Below are 19,214 nucleotides of genomic sequence, written 5' to 3' on the forward strand. Positions count from 1 at the left end.
TGGCTATCTAATCATTAATGATTATTGAAAATGAATTGATTATTAGCATCAATTGTTAATGGCTAAAAGCATGAGTGCTATTTCTAGTCAACACATATTTATTAACAATTATGCATCAGTGTTGATAACACATGGCCATCCATAATGAGATATATACTAACGTGGCTAATTAATACTGAATAATTATGTATAATTGGCAATTAATATCTAGTGACAAGTAGTAATTGCTAACAAATAAAAAATTAATAATCACCAATAACTAGCAATCAATAATAATTACTAACACATAATTAGCAATAGACAATTGCCAAATATTTAATTAGTGGCAATTAATACTTTCTAATAAATAATTAGAACTAACTGCTAACAAAAAATTAAACAATCAGTAATAATTACTGGTAATAATTCATAATTGCTAATGAATGTGACAATACTTGCTAACAAATAATTAGCAATAATTAATAATTACTTACAGTTAACTAGCAATAGACAATTGCTAATAGTTAATGACAATACTTACTAATAAATAATGACAACTAACGTCTAATGATTAGCAATCAATTACTAGCAATTATCTATCATGACTAATGAATATTTCATGACAATTACTACTTGATAACAAATAATTTGCAATTAATAACAGTTAATAAATATGGATGTTTAATAAACAATCAATTATTGTTATTAATAAAGAACCTATCACAGTTACTGGGAATTAATTATATAATAATACTTACTTATTATAAGTTACATTTAGTTATATTAGTCCTATTACTAAATATTAACAAATAATGAATAGCACATGGTAAATGGTGATGCTATAAATGAGCTATAAGTAACCAATATTTGATGAATAACGAATATTAACAAATAATTGAAGACAATTACTGATTGTCTACAATTAACTATAATAATATTAATTAATAAACTGAATGACAGCAAATAAATAATCAATCAAATATCAATAAAGTGGTGGTATTAGCCATTGTTAATACATATGCACTAATTAGTATGAATGACAAAACAAAAAATAATGGAAATTAATATTAACACCATAAAACGGACATTATTAACAATGTCACATTCAGTAGTCATTATTAAATGTGACACCTATTACTGACAGTAATGTATGTACAAGTGACAGTAATTATTAATTGCTATTAAAACCTGGTGTTGCTTTTAGTAACCACTAACTTCTGTTAGTAATATTTAAAAGCAATTCATATTATTAATAATTGTGTATAACCAATGTCAAAATCATTATTAAAAGCTACCTTACTAATATTCAAACTCTCTTACTGACAGTAGTAATTGGTGTGTAATGAGTAGCCATTATTTATTATTAGAACCTATCATTGCTCTTTACTGTGAATACTGAAAAGATATTCGTGAGGCCAGCAATTGTTCATGTGTGACAGCCGTTATTAATCCTTATCAGAACCTATCCTTGCCTTCTATTAATTACTACTATTGAAAATCTATTCAGATTTGTAATCATGTGTGTAATTATTAAGTATTATTCAAATTGATCCCTGATCTTTATTACTAACTAATCTGTGCATTCTATTCCTATTTGCAATCATTTGTGTAGAGCAATAATTGTGACTCATTATTAAAACCTAGCGTTGCAGTTTGTTAATAACTAATATCTGAAATCTATTAGGATCTGTAATCATGTCTGCGATTATTTTTATTAGGCAGTTAGCCCTGATCTTTACTCATAACTAACTTTTAAACGCTATTCATCTTAGCAATCCTTTGTGCAAAGAAGCCATTATGGATCGCTAGGAAAATCTAGCCTTGCTCTTCATTACTTACAAATCTTTAAAAGCTGTTCCTGCGTGCCTAATAACCCCTTCACAATAATGTTACAGATTGCAACGTGGTGCCGAGGGACTGTGGGGGAGAGAGAGACACAGGGGGGAAGTGGGTGACACTGAATCATCTGGGTTATACAGATGGTTGGGGGATCTGATGAAGCAGTGGTTCTCAACCGGGGATACATGTATCCCTGGGGGCATGCGGAGGTCTTCCAGGGGGTACATCAACATCAACTCATCCAGATATTTGCCTAGTTTTGCAACAGGTGACAGAAAAAGCACCAGCAAAGTGAGTACAAACTAACATTTCATACAATGACTTGTTTATACTGCTCTATAAACTATCCACTGAAACACTTTTGTCTGAATCTCTGAATCCAGCGTGCTGGAATGGGGCCAGGGAACATTGAGGGCTCCAGATCAGGAACTCCCGGGGTTTTTGCTCTTCTGTTCAGCGGTGGCATTTTCTCCAACCCCCGGCCCCCCATTTCAATCCGCACCCCCATGTTCGCCGACTGGCCAATAAATGACCAGCAGCGTGTTGTCTGCACTAATGAACCGCGCAGGGGAGCTGCCCTCATTAGATTAGCTGCTCAATAAATCTTTCCAGTCCGCACCGTCCTTCCCGAGAGGTGGAAGAAAAGGACGGGCCCAGAGACACTGGTGAGGTTGTGGTATCTCACAACTCCGGAAGGATGCAAATCAGCACACACGCACAGATGCAAAAAACAAGTCACAGACACACCCACCCACCAAAAAATACACACAAGCAAAAAGAACCATACAGCCCCCTGCAAACCTACACATGACAACCCTCCCTAAGCAACTAGACAGCAAAAAACAACACCCCCCCCCCAAAAAAAAGTACACACAAAACACCACACATACTGCACACACAAACCTACACAGGACAAACACCCCTCACAAAAAAAGCAAACAGACAGCTAAAACCAACACCCCCCCTCCCAAAAAAAAACCCCTACATCCAAGCAAAAACACACTCACACACGAACCTACACACAACAACCACCCAGCACACCAACAACAACACCCAAGCAAAAACAAAACAACCCCCCCCCGAAAGAAAACTTTTTTGGAGGGCTCTTTCTTTTAAACAAAGAGGAAACCCACCCACCTGAGCCAAACACCTGAAGCACCTGCCTATCCTGAAACTTCCCCCCCCGGACACCATGTGGCTCAGAGCCAGCGCTGGCCAAGCGAGGGCAGAAATGCTGCGCCGCGGCCCTGTGAGATGCTTGTGCCAGGTGCCCAGGGACCCAGGCTTCCCCGATCTCGGCCACGCCTTGTGGACCCTGCGCTAACACAGCTAAGTAACCGACGGATATTACCACAGCTCGTGATCAGATTCCGCCCCTCCCAGGGTGCAGACAAAGAGGTAAGCCTAGGAGGAAACAGACAGACACATACAGCAAAATCTGGACTCCCCTTGAGATCAGCTGCTCAGCGTCCTGTCTCTGTGGCTAACGTCTCCGATCTGCACGCTCCTCGCCAGCGCTGTCAGCTCTACAGCCGGGAGGCAGGTGGGGACGAGGGGCCCGACCCTGTGACCCGCTAGATCAGCAGCCAGCTACTTCTGGGCGAGATTCCCAGCCAGCGTCAATCAGCCATAGCTCCACTGGACTCAATGGGACCCGATCCCCAGCCAGTCTACGCCAGGATGAGTCAAAAGGGAACCCTAGGAATAGGCAGCGCGAGTCAGAACTGAGTCTGGATCACAAACGAGGCCTGTCTAGCCCAGTGTCCCATCCCTGACCATGGCCAGAGCTGATGGTTCTTATCAGTGACACTCAGACCTCAGGGATTCAGGAGCTGAATCAGTGATCAGCATTACCTGAAAGAGCCATAGCAGTGTGAACTCATTGTTTCATTTACTACAGTACTATTCATATTTAAACAGTCTGATGAGGAAATATGTAAGTTTATACAACGAGAGCTATAATTCTCGCTGCAAATGAGTTAATAACTTAGTGCAAGTTGGTAACTTCACTGGTTAAGAACACAGTAAAAGCATCCAGATGGGTAAATAACTTAGATTGGTTAATAATGAAATCAGACAGTGTTTTAATACGATGTGCTGCAGAGAGCCACAGGAGACATGTTAAAGAGCCACTGGCAGCTCGCGAGCTGCAGGTTGAGCCCGTCACTGCTTCAGATGAAGGCCGAGAAACACGCACATCTGATCAGGCCCAGGGCAGAGGCCCACTCCCACGAACTCCCATGCTGAGCTCTGAGTTAGTCCCATCAGGATCCACGGCCACGTAGCCATCAGAGTGATTAATAAACCAAGGCATATTATTTCCCTGAAATCAGAAACCTTCTTGGGCTGTAGGCCAGGGGAGAACTAGCCTAGAAAAACCCACAGAGGGAAACTTTCCAGAACAAAGGGGGTGTATGTGTGTGTGTGTGAAATTGACAAGATGCCCAGGTGAAACCGACTCAATTATTTTCACTGTCCAGAGAGGTAGGGGCCAAACAGAGAGCGTCAAAGATGCAGAGGGAGGGGAGATCTGACTCTTCTCACTCAAACACCAGCATAGACTAGAAACAACCATGTCAAAACACGCGTGAGGGGAGTTTAAAATCAAAGTTGGGATTAAAGTTTTCCAAAGTCACCTAAACACCTTTGAAAATTGGTCCCTCTGACTTTTGGCGGGATTGAAGGCTCCAAATGAACTGAAGTGCTTTTGAAAATATTGCCCTGCTATCTTTCTAAAAAATCCACTGGGACTCAACCAGAACTGCACCACCTGATGAAGGTGTCACCGGATCAACCAACGTCGCTTCCTTGGATTCCCACTCGCTGAGAACCAGGCCCTGGTGAAGTTTCTTTTACAACCTGAAAAGACCTCTTTCAGTTTATTTAAACTTTTCTTCATTCAGTTAGGATTTCCCCCCTCATTTTTCATTCATCTTGTCTTCTTCTCTCTTAAAACCCTCCTCCTCAAAAAAATAAAAGTAACCCCTCCCCCAAAAAACCCCCTCTCTTTCCCTCTGATTCCTCCCTAATGATTGGAACTTTCCAAATTCGATTTTCCACTCCTCCCGTAACCTTCACCTCCCCCCATCACCACACCAGATTTTCCTTCTGTTTCACCATCTGCCATCACTGAAGGCTGTTAAGAAGAACCTCCTGTAGGCAGTGAGATATTTTTCAAATAACATGACACTGCCTTGTATATAGAATTCAAGCGAAAGAAAACCGGGATGGCCTTCTGTTAAAAACTATCCCAAAATATCAGAGTCTGAATAACATTCAGGGATTCAGAACGGGAAGGCGAGGTTTTTATTTGTAGGGGGTTTCAAAAAGACCTAAATCCCCAAACGCGTGCTTCTAAAAAACCAACCAACCAAACAAACAGGTGCTTTGAAATACTGTGCCCAAATTTGTGATCAGTTTTTAGGGTCAGGGATTCACTCAGCAAAGATTCTTCTCTCTGAATTTTCTTGGGACTTGCTGTCCCATTTCAGAATTTAAAGTTAAATGTATGTTTTTTTCTAGTCTGCAGGACCAGCCCCTCAGCTGTGGTGAATGAGGGCAAATCAGTGAACTCCTTCTAAAACATCAGCGGTAAGGCATCAACCCAGACCGCACAAACTGCAAGAGAATTTTTGAAATTTGCCATCGTTTGTTTAGCAACAGGCATCTTGGATTTTACAAAAACACCTGCCACTCAATCACGGCATTAGTTTTGACCTTTTTTTGCACCTGTTTTCATGGCAAGTCTCACTTACAATGACAGGAATTGTGTGAGGCGGAGGAATTAAATATATTTTTGCTACAACGCAAGCACAAGTCAGCTCCAGGGTAAAAGATGAGCTTCAATAGTGCCCTCAAAGTGCAGATTCAAGCTCTTTGCTACGTAGGAAAAATATAACGCCCCCTCCTCCAACCGTCAGTGCTTCCCCATGACGAAAGGATGGATTTCCTGAGGAGCGCCACTTCCATCTCTTCATTTGTTTACATGATAGAATTAAATTAAAGAATGGATCCTTTAAGAAATGAAACACACGCGTGAGTCTTCACTTGTGTTACTGGAACAACACAAACTTGCTGTTAGAAAGGGTCAAAAATATTTTCCACCAGATCTGTTTTCTATTGGAAATTCCAATGTTGTGGAAATCAAAATTATTGTGGGGGGATGTGTCAATTTCAAGGAAATTTTAGACAGGGAGATGCCCAAGTGAATTGTTTCAACTTTCTCATTATGCTCTGACAAAGTTGAAATGTTCTGAGTTTATTATTTTGGTGCATTTTGTTTTAGCTTTTATATTATATTATTATTATGTTTATATAATACTGTTTGTATTATTCATAGAATCATACAATCATAGGACTGGAGGGGACCTCGAGAGGTCATCTAGTCCAGTCCTTTGCACTCATGGCAGGACTAAATATTAACTAGACCATCCCTGACAGGTGTTTGTCCAACCTGCTCTCATCTTCAGTGATGGAGATTCCACAACTTCCCTGGGCAATTTATTCCAGTGTTTAACCACCCTGACAGGAAATTTTCCCTAATGTCCAACCTAAACCACCCTTGCTGCAATTTAAGCCCATTGCTTCTGGTCCTGTCCTCAGAGGTTAACGAGAACAATTTCTCTCCCTCTCCCTTTCATGTACTTGCACGTTGTGATCATGTCCCCTCTCAGTCTTCTCTTTATTTTAATATTATATTTTATATATTTAATGTAACATATTTAACATATAATATTAAATATAATCTATAGAACATATATAAGATATATTATATATAAATTTAAGCTCTAATGTATAGTATATACATATTTAAGATCTGATTATATATAAAAATAAATATAGTAAAACTCTAAAATTATAGCTATTTTAAGCTCTAAAATGTTATATATATATATAAGATCTAAAGTAATATATAGAATATGTATATATTTAAGATGTAATCTCCAGAATATATATTTAAGACTGAATATAAATACTAAAGTCCAAACAAAATGAATCAAAACAATCCAGTCAATATGGAATGTTTTAACCTTATCAAAAATCAAAAGTTTCAATATTTTCAAAACAAATCATTCGGCTGGGCCTGGAATTGACATTTTTCAGAATTTGTGTTTTGTGGGAAATTTCAGCTTTTGGTTCAGACTCTGAACAGGCTCCCCCGCCCTCCCCCAGATGTCAGAATTTCCGACATAACAGAAAGTCCTGTTCCCCACCAGCCCTGGCAATCAGACTGCCGTGCAACGGAGTGAAGAATGATTGTTGCAGCTAAAGTCGTTTAAAAAGAATCGGATCTTCAGCTGTGTCGATCAAACGGCTCCGAACAGCAGAGGCCAAAGAAGAGGGTTATCGCAGGTGCGACCAGCAGCTAGACACTCAATCTCCACTTCTGAAAATCGCCCCCATAAATCATGTTCATTGAGCCACAAAATGGGATGATGCCTTTTTTTAAGTTTGCCATCTTTTGGTTTTTTTTAAAGCAACAGGCCTCTTGTATTTCACAGAGACAAAATCCCCTCCCGCCCCCTCTGCTGTACCTGCCGATGTTACAATTAACACACGAGAATCACAACAGATGGCTGAGTTAAATCTATTTCTCCTCTCGGTGACCAAGACCGGGCCAAATCATCAGCCGTGACTAAATCGACGTAGATCCGCTGACTTTCAGGAGGGAAAAAAAAGCTAAAGAATTGTCAGCTAAAGAATTGGCCCATTTCCCCCATTCCAGATTAACTTTCTCCAGGCATGAAATGATATGTTTCCACCAGCCGAGGACCTTTGCAACTGGTTTCTTTTGGGCCCAATTCTGTTCTCATTTACACTGCCAGAAATCCCGTAGTTAGTGAGAGCAGAATCCTAACCGCTCAACCCGCCTCTACTTCGATCCTGGGCCTAGAAGGAATCGGCAAGTGCATTGCTAACGAATGGCCTGGTGCCTAGAAAGAAAGATGAGTCCAGAGGAAGGAGCAAATTTCACATCAGCTCCCCTGGTGCCTTTCCATTTCACGCATCAACACCGAAATATTCCCCCTCGCCCCGAGCCAGATGTTCTGAGGCACCCCTGTAGGGCAGAGTGACGGGGAACATAAATCATTTTAAAAACAGTCCCCCAATGCCCTCCGACCAAAAAAACTTCATAGACTCCAAGGGACCACTGTGATGAGCTCTGACCTCCTGGATAACGCAGGGCCGAGAACATCCCCTAGAGAGGAGCATTTAGAAAAACATCCCGTCTTGACTGAAAAATTGTCGGTGACGGAGAATCCACTACGACCCAGGGGGAATTGTTCCAATTGCAATGGCTAATCACCCTCCTTGTTCCACCTTATTTCCAGTCGGAATTTGTCCAGCTTCCGCTTCCAGCCACATTAGACCTTTGCTTGATCGACAAGCCCGTTATCCAATCTTTGTTCCCCACATTGGTACTTCTAGACTAGGATCAAGTCACATCTTAGCCTTCTCTTCGTTAAGATTCAACTTTGCAGAAGATCACACCCTTGCCTACAGAAAATCCCATGAGCTCGGCCAGAGGCTCGCAGCCTTTCCAGACGATGGGACTTTCAGGAGCCTGATTTGTCCTGCGTGCCCCCAAAGTTTCACTTCACTCAGAAACGACTTGCTTCCAAAATCAGAACTAAGAATACAAAAGCGTCCCAGCCACACCGATTCCTGGAAACCAGCTGACTTTCTCGTTTTTACCATATTGTTATAAATATTGTACTTACTGGACAGGAATTTAAATATTGTACTTACATATCCGTGGAGAGTACCTAGAGCTGTATAAAGAAGTCATTGTCTGTAGGAAATTTTGGTTTGTCCTGACTTCGCTAGTGCTTTTTATGTCACCTGTTGTAAAACTAGGCAAATATCTGGATGAGTTCATGGACCCCCTGGAAGACCTCTGGGTACCCCCAGGGGTATTCGTACTCCTGGTTGAGAGTAACTGAGATAGGACCTTTTGAATTTGTTCCTGTCATGAGCTGGGTGACAAAGAGACTTTCTGGTTCTTCTGATAAATCGGGGCGGGGGGGGGGGGGGCGGGCGGATGCATTTTTAGTTAAAAAAAATTTTTTTTTTGGTGACATTTTTCATTGCACCCAAAAGTTGGAATTGTTTGTGATTCAGGTTGAAGGAAACGTCTCCCTTCAAAGCTGAGCATTTTTAAAAACACAAGGCGATTTCTGACGGACGAGACGCTTTCAATTGAAAAAGCAAAATGATTTGGTTAGAACATGTCTAAACGAAACATTTTGGGGGGAGGATTTTTTTTTTCATTTTTTTCTTGGACCGGAAGAATTGAATGAAATTGACACAAATGCACAAATTGTTTCCATGGCACCAAAACTGTGCCTCCCCCCTGCCTCCCACTTGCCCCCCCCCTTCTCCCTGAATGGGAATAGATAGATAGATAGATAGATAGAGGGGGTGGATGAGGATAGATAGATAGATAGAGGGGGTGGATGGAGACAGATAGATAGATGGGGGGTGGACAAGGATAGATAGATAGATTGACTAACTAAGTCAGGTAAATACATAAGAGGAAAAATGAAACCGCTGCTAGGTAACAAATGACCGCACTGACTGATACATTAAGTCCAATAGTTCATTACTCAGCTCCTGAGGGGCGGACTTCAAGTGGGGGAGAAAGCTGGGGTCGCGGATCCTGGATTTCTTCTGTGCCCCGCTGCCCACTCCAACCTGGCTGAGCCCTGGTACCGCTGTGAGGACCAGAGACATTCAGCAGAGAACAGGGACCGTGCCCCAGTTGTTCCCTAAAGAACAGCTTTATCACAGACCCTGAGGTGGGGTAAATCAGCCCCAGTGACCCCAATGGAGCTCCGGCCGAGAGACACTAGCTGCGCGTCTGGTCTCCTAACGCTTTAAATCTTCAAAGCACTGACTGGTCTTTCCCTGCTCCACAAGTTAGTGGGGTCACATTTCCCAGCTCTCCAGCGATAATTTTATCCCTGCTGAGGGAAAGATAAACATTGTTCTGCGCTACCCTGAACTCTCTGGGGATCGTACCGTGGTAACTCGCTAGTGGCCGCGCTCTGATGATTATTAGTGCCTGCTCCAGATTAGCACATAGAATGAAGACTCACTGAGATCGGATTTGAGGCCCCGTCACACCGGGCGCTGCCCAGACACAGTCACCGAGATCGGGGCCCCGTCGCACCGGGCGCTGCCCAGACACAGAGTCACCGAGATCGGGGCCCCGTTGGGCCGGGCGCTGCCCAGACACAGTCACCGAGATCGGGGCCCCGTCGCACCAGGCGCTGCCCAGACACAGTCACCGAGATCGGGGCCCCGTCGCACCAGGCACTGCCCAGACACAGAGTCACCGAGATCGGGGCCCTGTCATGCCAGGCGCTGCCCAGACACAGAGTCACCGAGATCGGGGTCCAGTCGCACCGGGCGCTGCCCAGACACAGAGTCACCGAGATCGGGGCCCAGTCGCACCGGGCGCTGCCCAGACACAGAGTCACCGAGATCGGGGCCCAGTCGCACCGGGCGCTGCCCAGACACAAAGTCACCGAGATCGGGGCCCTGTCATGCCAGGCGCTGCCCAGACACAGAGTCACCGAGATCGGGGCCCCGTCGCACAGAAACAAAGTGAGAAAAATATTTCTGGAGAACTCAGTAGAGTTTGATTTTAGGATATTTAAAAACAATTATGCACAGCACCTGCCACCATCTATTTTAATTCAATAATAATGCAAATGAATAATAAAGTACATAAAATAATATTAAGTATTGATACCATAAATAAAAATGCATCATTAGCAATTACGTATCATTTGTATGACCAATAATAGTTTAATAATACAAATACGTTAAATAATAAATTATATAAAGTAGTTATCAGTAATATAAAATAATAAAAGAATCATGAAGAATGATAAGGAATTGTGTATTGTCTATATTATCAATTTAAATTAAATGATACATTATATAAAATAATTGCTGCTCATTTGAAACACTGAATATAAAAATAACCTGCCTTTGAAATCTGGTCTAACTGAAATCCCGGCTGCGACATGGGGACATTCAAATAAATGACCCCAAAGCAATCACAACCAGACGACGTCTAGTGCTATTGGCGAATTCTGCAAATATTAGGGCAGACGGCGTAACCGACGAACAAGACCGGGACTCGGCAAACGCTAGCAGAAAGAATCTTAGCGAAAGAAAGATTTGCTTCGCCGGGCCCAGTTTAAGAGGTTCGGCGGGCACGGCATGTTTACAGGCCCCGGGAATTGATGGCAGAAGAACACGAAGCAGAAAAAGAAGACGTTGGATTCATGACGTGGTGGCTCCAAGCACCTGTCATCCCCAAAGAGATGAGCAGAGGATGGCACAGAACAGACCCCGCTGTGGCTGCAAACCTCCAGTAAGGGAGATGCCACGTAAGAACAGAAAATAACAACAGCGAGGAATCGTGTCATGATGTATTGCCTGTAACACCGATGACAATGTCAACATAATATAATGACACGAGACATTCATGAGCCCCGTTTTCAGTGGGTAGCCAGCACTGGTTCTACAAGCAATCTCTCCCTGTTCTTTTAGCGCGGTGACCGTCTCTCTTGCTTCGTGCCCGCGGCCCAATGTTTCTGCCCCCACCCTGGGTTGTGGGGCATTTGGGGGAAATTCTCTGCTGAACAGGGCAGAGTAGACACTCTATAGCCCAGATAGTCAAATGGGTTTAGGTGCCTAATTCCCATAGGACTGGACACATGGGATGGGGTGGGGGGGAGATCCCCAGCTGGGGTAAATTGGTTGTCGCCCCATTGGAGTTGACAGGGCCCATGGCTGTTAGGCCCCCCCACAGTTGTGAGGTTCTGGGCCTACGAAACAAGGAAATTATTTCTAGCCCCTACAGGCCAGGATGTGTAATTACTGCAGTTAGCAATTCCAAGCAATTTGTAGTCATCTGGCTAAACAAAATAAGCTATTGCTTGAGTGTTAGCACGGGCAATCGTAAGTAATATGATCATCAATGTATAAATACTCATTAACTAATTAATTATTAACTAACTATTAATGTTACTATTAACAATTTTAAGCTATAATTTATTAACATTATCACTAACAATATTTAGTTATTGTAGATTAATATTTAATGATATCATAGAGGACATTTATTAATTATTAGAACTATTTTTTATTATTAACAACTCTAACCTATAGTTTGTTAATATTATTACTAACAGTCACATTATTGTAGATTATTATTTTATGAACTACCGGGGTTATTTATTAATTAATATTAACAATGCTAAAAGATAATTAATTAATAGTATTAATAATCTTACATTATAGAGTAATATTTTATGAACTATCAGTAACTACTTGCTAATTACTATTATACATTAATTATTAATTTATCAACAAGTATACACTATAATTTATTAATATTACTAGCTAGCTTAAATTATTATAATATTTACGAACTATCAGAGGCTATTTATTATAAATAATTATTACTGTATTACTATCAACTATAAGCGATAATGTATTACTTTTATTATTAAGAAATGTAAATTATTATATATTAAATGTTTGATTTATGAACTATCAGAGGTAATTTATTATCACTTATAATTATTAACTAATTTTAATATATTCTTAGTAACAACTCTAAGATATAATTTATATCACTAACAATCTTAAATCATTACAGTTGAATATTCTATGACCTACCAGTGCCTATTACTAATTATTAATTATTAGCTCTTTATTAATAAATATAAGCTATAGTTTCTTACTTATGTTCAGTTTTTATGCATTAATATTTTTACCTACCATCAAAAGCTGTTTATTCTTATAAACAATCATACACCACTATTTGTTTCCAACCCTCTAGACTGATTAATTATTAGTATTATTACTAAAAATCATAGGCTAATTATTTATTATTCCTAATATTTTTATAATCACTTATTATGCATTGATGTTACTACTAAACATCATAAGCTAATTATTTATTATAATTCATTATCTCTACTACCAGTTAGCTTAGGCTACTCTTTTATTAAGCTTATTAAACATTCTAAAATATAATTTATTAATAAAAATCTTAAAGTACAATAAATTCTTGTTATTCCTAGTCAAATGGATTATTAATTATTGGTTCTGTTCCAACCTCACATTACTGTTTATTTCAAATTTTTAACAACCCTCACAGGCATTTCTTCTTCTATAATTATTATTATTATTATTATTAAATATCTAAAGTGATAGTTGATTATTACGAACGATTCTAACCTATTTTTTATTATTAATAATAGTTCTATGCTGTTAACAAATATTTATAAATGTATTATATTTTACTCTATTAATTATGTATTAACCATCATGGGCAATTATTTGTTATTAACAAGTACATGCTGTCAATTACTTATTAATAATCATTCTACATTAGTATTAAAGAATATGTACTTACTACTAATTTTAGATTAGTACAATAATAATGTAATAATAATATATCACTAAATAACAATAAGTACTTAATCATTGTAGTTTATTAATAAATAATACTGTTAATAATTCTAGCTAATTTATTATTAACATTAGCATTGCTGTGATATTCATTAAATAAAAGTAGAAATAATAATTCTAGACTGATCATCATCAATCTGATTATCGATGATTCTAAACTATGAATGAATTTATTATTAATTCTAGCCTTATAATAATTCTTATTAACAAACCTAAACTATTGCTCAATTATTATGAATTCTAGCCTAGCAATAATGATTCTTCTGAACAATTCTGGGCTATTAATTAATTAATTACTTGTTCTGAATGCTAGTGTAACCGTAATAATTCCTATTAACAATTCAAGACTATTGATTAATTATTATTATGAATTCCAGTTTAATACTAATGATAATAATTCTTAGTAACAATTTTAGGCTATTTATTATTCATATTATGTGTTCTCTAATGTGTATCAGTTATTACTATTAGTCTAATAATAATAATCACTATTCTGAACAATTCTAGGTTATTTAATATTATTCATATTAACTTAGGTTTTCTTATACTGTTATTATGACACATTATCGGCCTTTGTCATTATTAATATACATTTCTCAGGTGTTAGTAAAACTCGGCTCGGAGGATGGTCACTCTTGTTAGCCCGTATAGAGTTTTTTAACAGGATTAATTATGTTCACGCTCATTCCAGGCTGTTAAGCTTTCTGCTATTAAGAATGTTAAATTGCTATTTAGTATCATTATTAACGAATCTCGGCTACTTTCTGTGTTACTGTTTGTTAATATTCCCACCTCTAGACCCTGCTGATTTATTCTCCTTTCGCCACGCTCCTGGGTCGCTCTTACGAGCCGTTCCAGGCCATTGGCTTCCCCCCCGGCAAAGGCTCTTAAACCCGGATTCTGTCCACAGTGCACCTAGCTCGGCCCGCGGTCGGTCATGCTACGCTGTCCCCAGCTGCCCGCTCACCGCAAGCCTCCATCCTTTCCCCCACCGGGGTGCTGAGAGCCATCGAACCAAACTGCAAACCCTGGATAGGATGGAAACCACAGCAAGCCAGGGGCCCCCCAGCACCGCTGCCTCCCGCCTCTCTTCCTGCTTCACTCCAGCCCCGAAAAGTACCAGCACGCCCCCCTCCTGCCCCCCAAACTCATCCACGCCAGCGTCTCCCCTCTCCATGTGCTCCCCAACTGGCCAGCGCCTGGGGCCTGTTCCCCCAGGGCCCAGATTTCGCAGCCCTCGGATCACCCGGGGTTTGTTTGCTTTCAGTTAGATCCTAGGTTTACAAGACCCCACCATCCCGCCTCTTTGCCCAGTTTACAAGCCCTGGGGTCTCGGCTTCCACGCGAGCTGACGGCCCAGCTGAAATCAAAGCTTTATTACCTCTGCGCGGCTCCGATTTGTTCAACCTCCGACGGGAGAAGGGGAAACGGCCGGGTGAACTGTGAAATTGGATGTTGTTTTCTAAAGAGCCCGCCCCTACTCTCACCACTAGACCCCAGTCCCCTCCCAGAGCCACGGAGAGAACCCAGGCGTCCTGGCTCCCACTCCCCCCTGCAGTAACCATTAGCTCCCACTCCCCTCCCACAACTGGGGATAGAACCCAGGAGTCCTGGCTCCCAGCCATCCCCCACTCTAACCACTAGACCCCACTCCCTTTGGTTAGAGCAGGGAGGGTGGGGGGCAGCCAGGACTCCTGGGTTCTATCCCCAGTTCTGGGAGGGGAGTGGGGGTAGTGGTTACAGCAGAGGGGACTGGGAGCCAGGACACCTGGGTTCTATCCCTGGCTTTAGAAGGGGAGCGGGGTCTAGGAGTTAGACCAAAGGATCACATACTTTTTAACCCCTTCCTACAGCATTAGCGAAAAACATTCACAGCCCTTTGATTTCTCACCTTCGGCCCTGCTCGGAGCACAGCTGCCCACGGCTCCCACTCGTCTCATTTCCTCCAGCCGTGAATATCTTCTCCCTTCCTACCCCGCCCCTACCCACACGTCTCCGGGTCCCACACACCCCAACCCACCCTGGGCCCGCCCTAGCTAATACCCTAGTATTGATACTAACACCCCTAGCCTGTTGCAGCTACTACCCTAGTATTGATACTAATACCCCTAGCCTGTTGCAGCTAATACCCCAGTATTGATACCAATACCCCTAGCCTGTTGCAGCTAATACCCCAGTATTGATACTAACACCCCTAGCCTGTTGCAGCTAATACCCCAGTATTGATACTAACACCCCTAGCCTGTTGCAGCTACTACCCTAGTATTGATACTAATACCCCTAGCCTGTTGCAGCTAATACCCCAGTATTGATACCAATACCCCTAGCCTGTTGCAGCTAATACCCCAGTATTGATACTAACACCCCTAGCCTGTTGCAGCCAATACCCCAGTATTGATACAAACACCCCTAGCCTGTTGCAGCTAATACCCCAGTATTGATACCAATACCCCTAGCCTGTTGCAGCTAATACCCCAGTATTGATACAAACACCCCTAGCCTGTTGCAGCTAATACCCCAGTATTGATACTAACACCCCGGGCCTGTTGCAGCTAATACCCCAGTATTGATACTAACACCCCTAGCCTGTTGCAGCTAATACCCTAGTATTGATACTAATACCCCGGGCCTGTTGCAGCTAATACCCCAGTATTGATACCAATACCCCTAGCCTGTTGCAGCTAATACCTCAGTATTGATACTAATACCCCTAGCCTGTTGCAGCTAATACCCCAGTATTGATACAAACACCCCTAGCCTGTTGCAGCTAATACCTCAGTATTGATACTAACACCCCGGGCCTGTTGCAGCTAATACCCCAGTATTGATACTAATACCCCTAGCCTGTTGCAGCTAATACCCCAGTATTGATACAAACACCCCGGGCCTGTTGCAGCTAATACCCCAGTATTGATACTAACACCCCTAGCCTGTTGCAGCTAATACCCTAGTATTGATACTAACACCCCGGGCCTGCTCCAGCTAATACCCCAGCATTGATACTGGCACCCTGAGCCTGGTCCAGCTAATACCCCAGTATCGATACTAACACCCTGAACCTCCTAGAGCTAATGCCCCAGTATTGACGGTAAAATCCCAAGTATGTTGCAGTTAATGCCCCAGCACTGGTACTAACATCCTGAGCCTGATGCCTGGATGGAGCTAATCCCTCAGCCTAATGCAGCTGATACCAAAGGATGGGTACACACTGAGCCCCAGGCACAGGGAGGAGAATGGGGAGACCTGGCGCAAGGGATGGGCACCCAGAGCCCCGGCATGGAGGGAGGGGACACAGAGCCCCTGGCATGAGCGGGAGCAGATAGGGGGTGCAGGGAAGTCCCTCAAATGGGGGGGCCAGGAGGGTGGCCCCCAGGGGCTGCACAGAGTTTGGGGGGATGCAGTGAGCTGAGCCGACAAGCAACAAAACTTGCAACCCTCTAGTGCTAAATATGAGCTAATGGTCCCCCCCCCACCCGGCCCCGGCAGCTGGCAGAGACACCACGTGTGTGTGTAGGGGAGGCTTATACTGTAATACCCCCCCCCCCCCAGCACAGGAACACCTTTCTTTCTTTCTTTCTTTCTTTCTTTCTTTCTTTCTTTCTTTCTTTCTTTCGTTTCCATTTCCCACTCATTCTCTTCTTCTTTCTCATTCAAAATGTTCTATTTTTCATCCTCTCTCTTCCCCCCTTTTCTGTTTACTGCATTAGTTCTTTCCTTTTTCATTCTTTCGTTCCCTCTCGTCTCTCGTTCATTCATTCATTGTCCCTTTTCATCCTCTCTTTTCAATTTTCCATTCCATCTTCCTTGGGTCATTTGTTCTCTTTCTCTTTTCCATTCATTCTTTTCTGATTTGCATTAATCTCCAGTTAGTGTCTGTTTCATTCATTCATTCGATATTTCTTTTCAGTTCTGTTTCATTCACTCTCTTTTGCTTTCATTCTTTCTTTCCTATTTTCAATTTTTCTTTTTCATTTTCTAATTTCTCATTCATTTCTTCATTTTTCTTTTTTCATCCATTCATCCACCATTTCTTTTCAAATTTCCATTCATTCTCTCTTTCTTTCAGTCCTTCTTTTCTGTTTTTCATTCTCTTTATCATTCATTCTCTAGTTAAGATTTTCATTTTTCTTTTTCATTCTTTATCTTTGCTATTTTTCATTAGTTCTTTTTTCTTTCATCCATTTGCTCTTTCTTTCTTTCTTCTTTCTTTCTTTCTTTCTTTCTTTTCTATTTTCAATTCTTTCTTTTTCATTCATTTTTCTTTTCCAGTCTTTTCTATGTTTCCCTTTCTTTTTTTATTCATTCTCTGTTGTCTAGTAAATTTCCTCCTTTTTCTTTTTCTTATTCAGACAATATTTCTTTTCAATTTTTCATTCATTCTTTTTTCTTTCATTCATTCTTTCTTTTCTAGTTTTGATTCATTCTCTTTTTTCACTAATCCATTTTTTTCATTAATTCTTTTCTATTCTTCCTGTTCTTTTCCCCACTCTTTGCCTTCCTAACACCTTCTTTCTCTCCATCCATTCGCTAATTTATTTTTTCATTTGCTATTTTCATTCTTTTTGATTTTTTGATTCATTTGCACTTTTCAACCCATTTTCGCTTTTTCAGTCATTCATTCTTAGCTATTTTTCATTTCAATCTCCCTCTCAATCTTTCTTCTCGGTTTCAATCGTCTTTTCACTTGTTCATTCTTCATTCACTTTTCGCTAATTAATTGATTCATTCTCTTTCCTGTTTTTCATTCTTTCTTTTCTCCTTTTACAGCCTTCTTTCTTTCTTTTCATAGTTTCATGTCTTTCCTCATTTCTTCATTCGTTCTTTCTCTCATTCACACGCACATTTCCCAGAGAAACTCACCTTCCATTTCTCCTTCATCCTGCGCTCTGCACCCACCCGGAGTTGATGCCCAACTCACCCGGAGTGGCCAGCCCCGAACTGTGTGTTGGGGCTTCTGGATCTGACCCCTCCGCACCCCATTTATGGGACCCAGAAGTCCTAGCCCTGGCTCTGGGAGGGAAGTGGGGGCTAGTGGTTGCGGGGGGGGGGTCTGGGAGCCAGGACTCCTGGATTCTCTCTCTGACTATAGGAGGGGAATGGCGTCTAGTGGTTAGAGAAGTGGGGCTGGGAGCTAGGAGTTAGGTTCTCTCCTCGGGGAGGGACGCCCAGGACGCCCATCAGGGACTCAGATTCACACATGTCTCACTATGGACCCACATGGGCACCTCTTAGATCCCACTCCGATTTGGGGTGCATGGGGGGGGGTTGAGAAACCGATACAGCTGGGGCGGACCCTGGTCTCGTTTGGACTCACCGTGCCGCAGGGGAGACGGTCGCCCCCCGAAAGACGAGCCAGACACCCCGGATTCTCCAAGGAGGGACAGGAACACCGAGCTGGGTGCTGCCCTCATAGGGCAAGGGCTGGGGTCACCTGGCGTTCCCCACTGAGCCCTCCAGCCTGTCCCAGCTGCTGAGGGCTTGGAGCTCCAGAGGGGCCGGCTGTGGGGAGAGGCGTGTGGGGCTGGGAAAAGGAGAGGCGGGGGCGGGACGGGGAGAGGGAGCGAAGGAAGGAATCAGCAGAGAGGAAGGTGCTGGCTCTCAGCCTTCCCAGACGATTGTACCCCTTGCAGGAGGCCAACGCGTCTTGCGTTCCCCCGAGTTTCACCTCCCTGAAAAACGACCTGCTTCCAAAATCAACCCACCAAATACGACAGTGCCCCAGACACAGTGTTACTGAAAACCTGCTTCCCCTCGCCTTGTCCCCATATCAGGTGAACCAACCGGGATAGAAATCCTGTCCTTACCTCCCAGGGGATCGTACACAGAGCCGTCCGAACCCGTCACCGTCTGGATGAAATGTTCCCTTGTCCTGACTTCGCAGGCGCGTTTTCTGTCGC

General features: G+C 42.2%; 1 protein-coding gene across 3 annotated transcripts in view; it reads right to left on the bottom strand.

Annotated features, from left to right (window-relative positions):
- The window catches only part of NTN5 (netrin 5), a 35,821-nt gene extending 16,607 nt beyond the window's left edge, over positions 1 to 19,214 (bottom strand). For all 3 annotated transcript variants that reach the window (XM_075122521.1, XM_048832587.2, XM_075122520.1), the window contains exon 1: positions 19,122 to 19,214. The gene's annotated coding sequence lies outside the window, so the exon portion shown is untranslated. The remainder of the gene's footprint in view (positions 1 to 19,121) is intronic.

This window comes from Caretta caretta, chromosome 23 (genome assembly GCF_965140235.1).
Source record: "Caretta caretta isolate rCarCar2 chromosome 23, rCarCar1.hap1, whole genome shotgun sequence".
Classification (NCBI taxonomy): Eukaryota; Metazoa; Chordata; order Testudines; family Cheloniidae; genus Caretta; species Caretta caretta.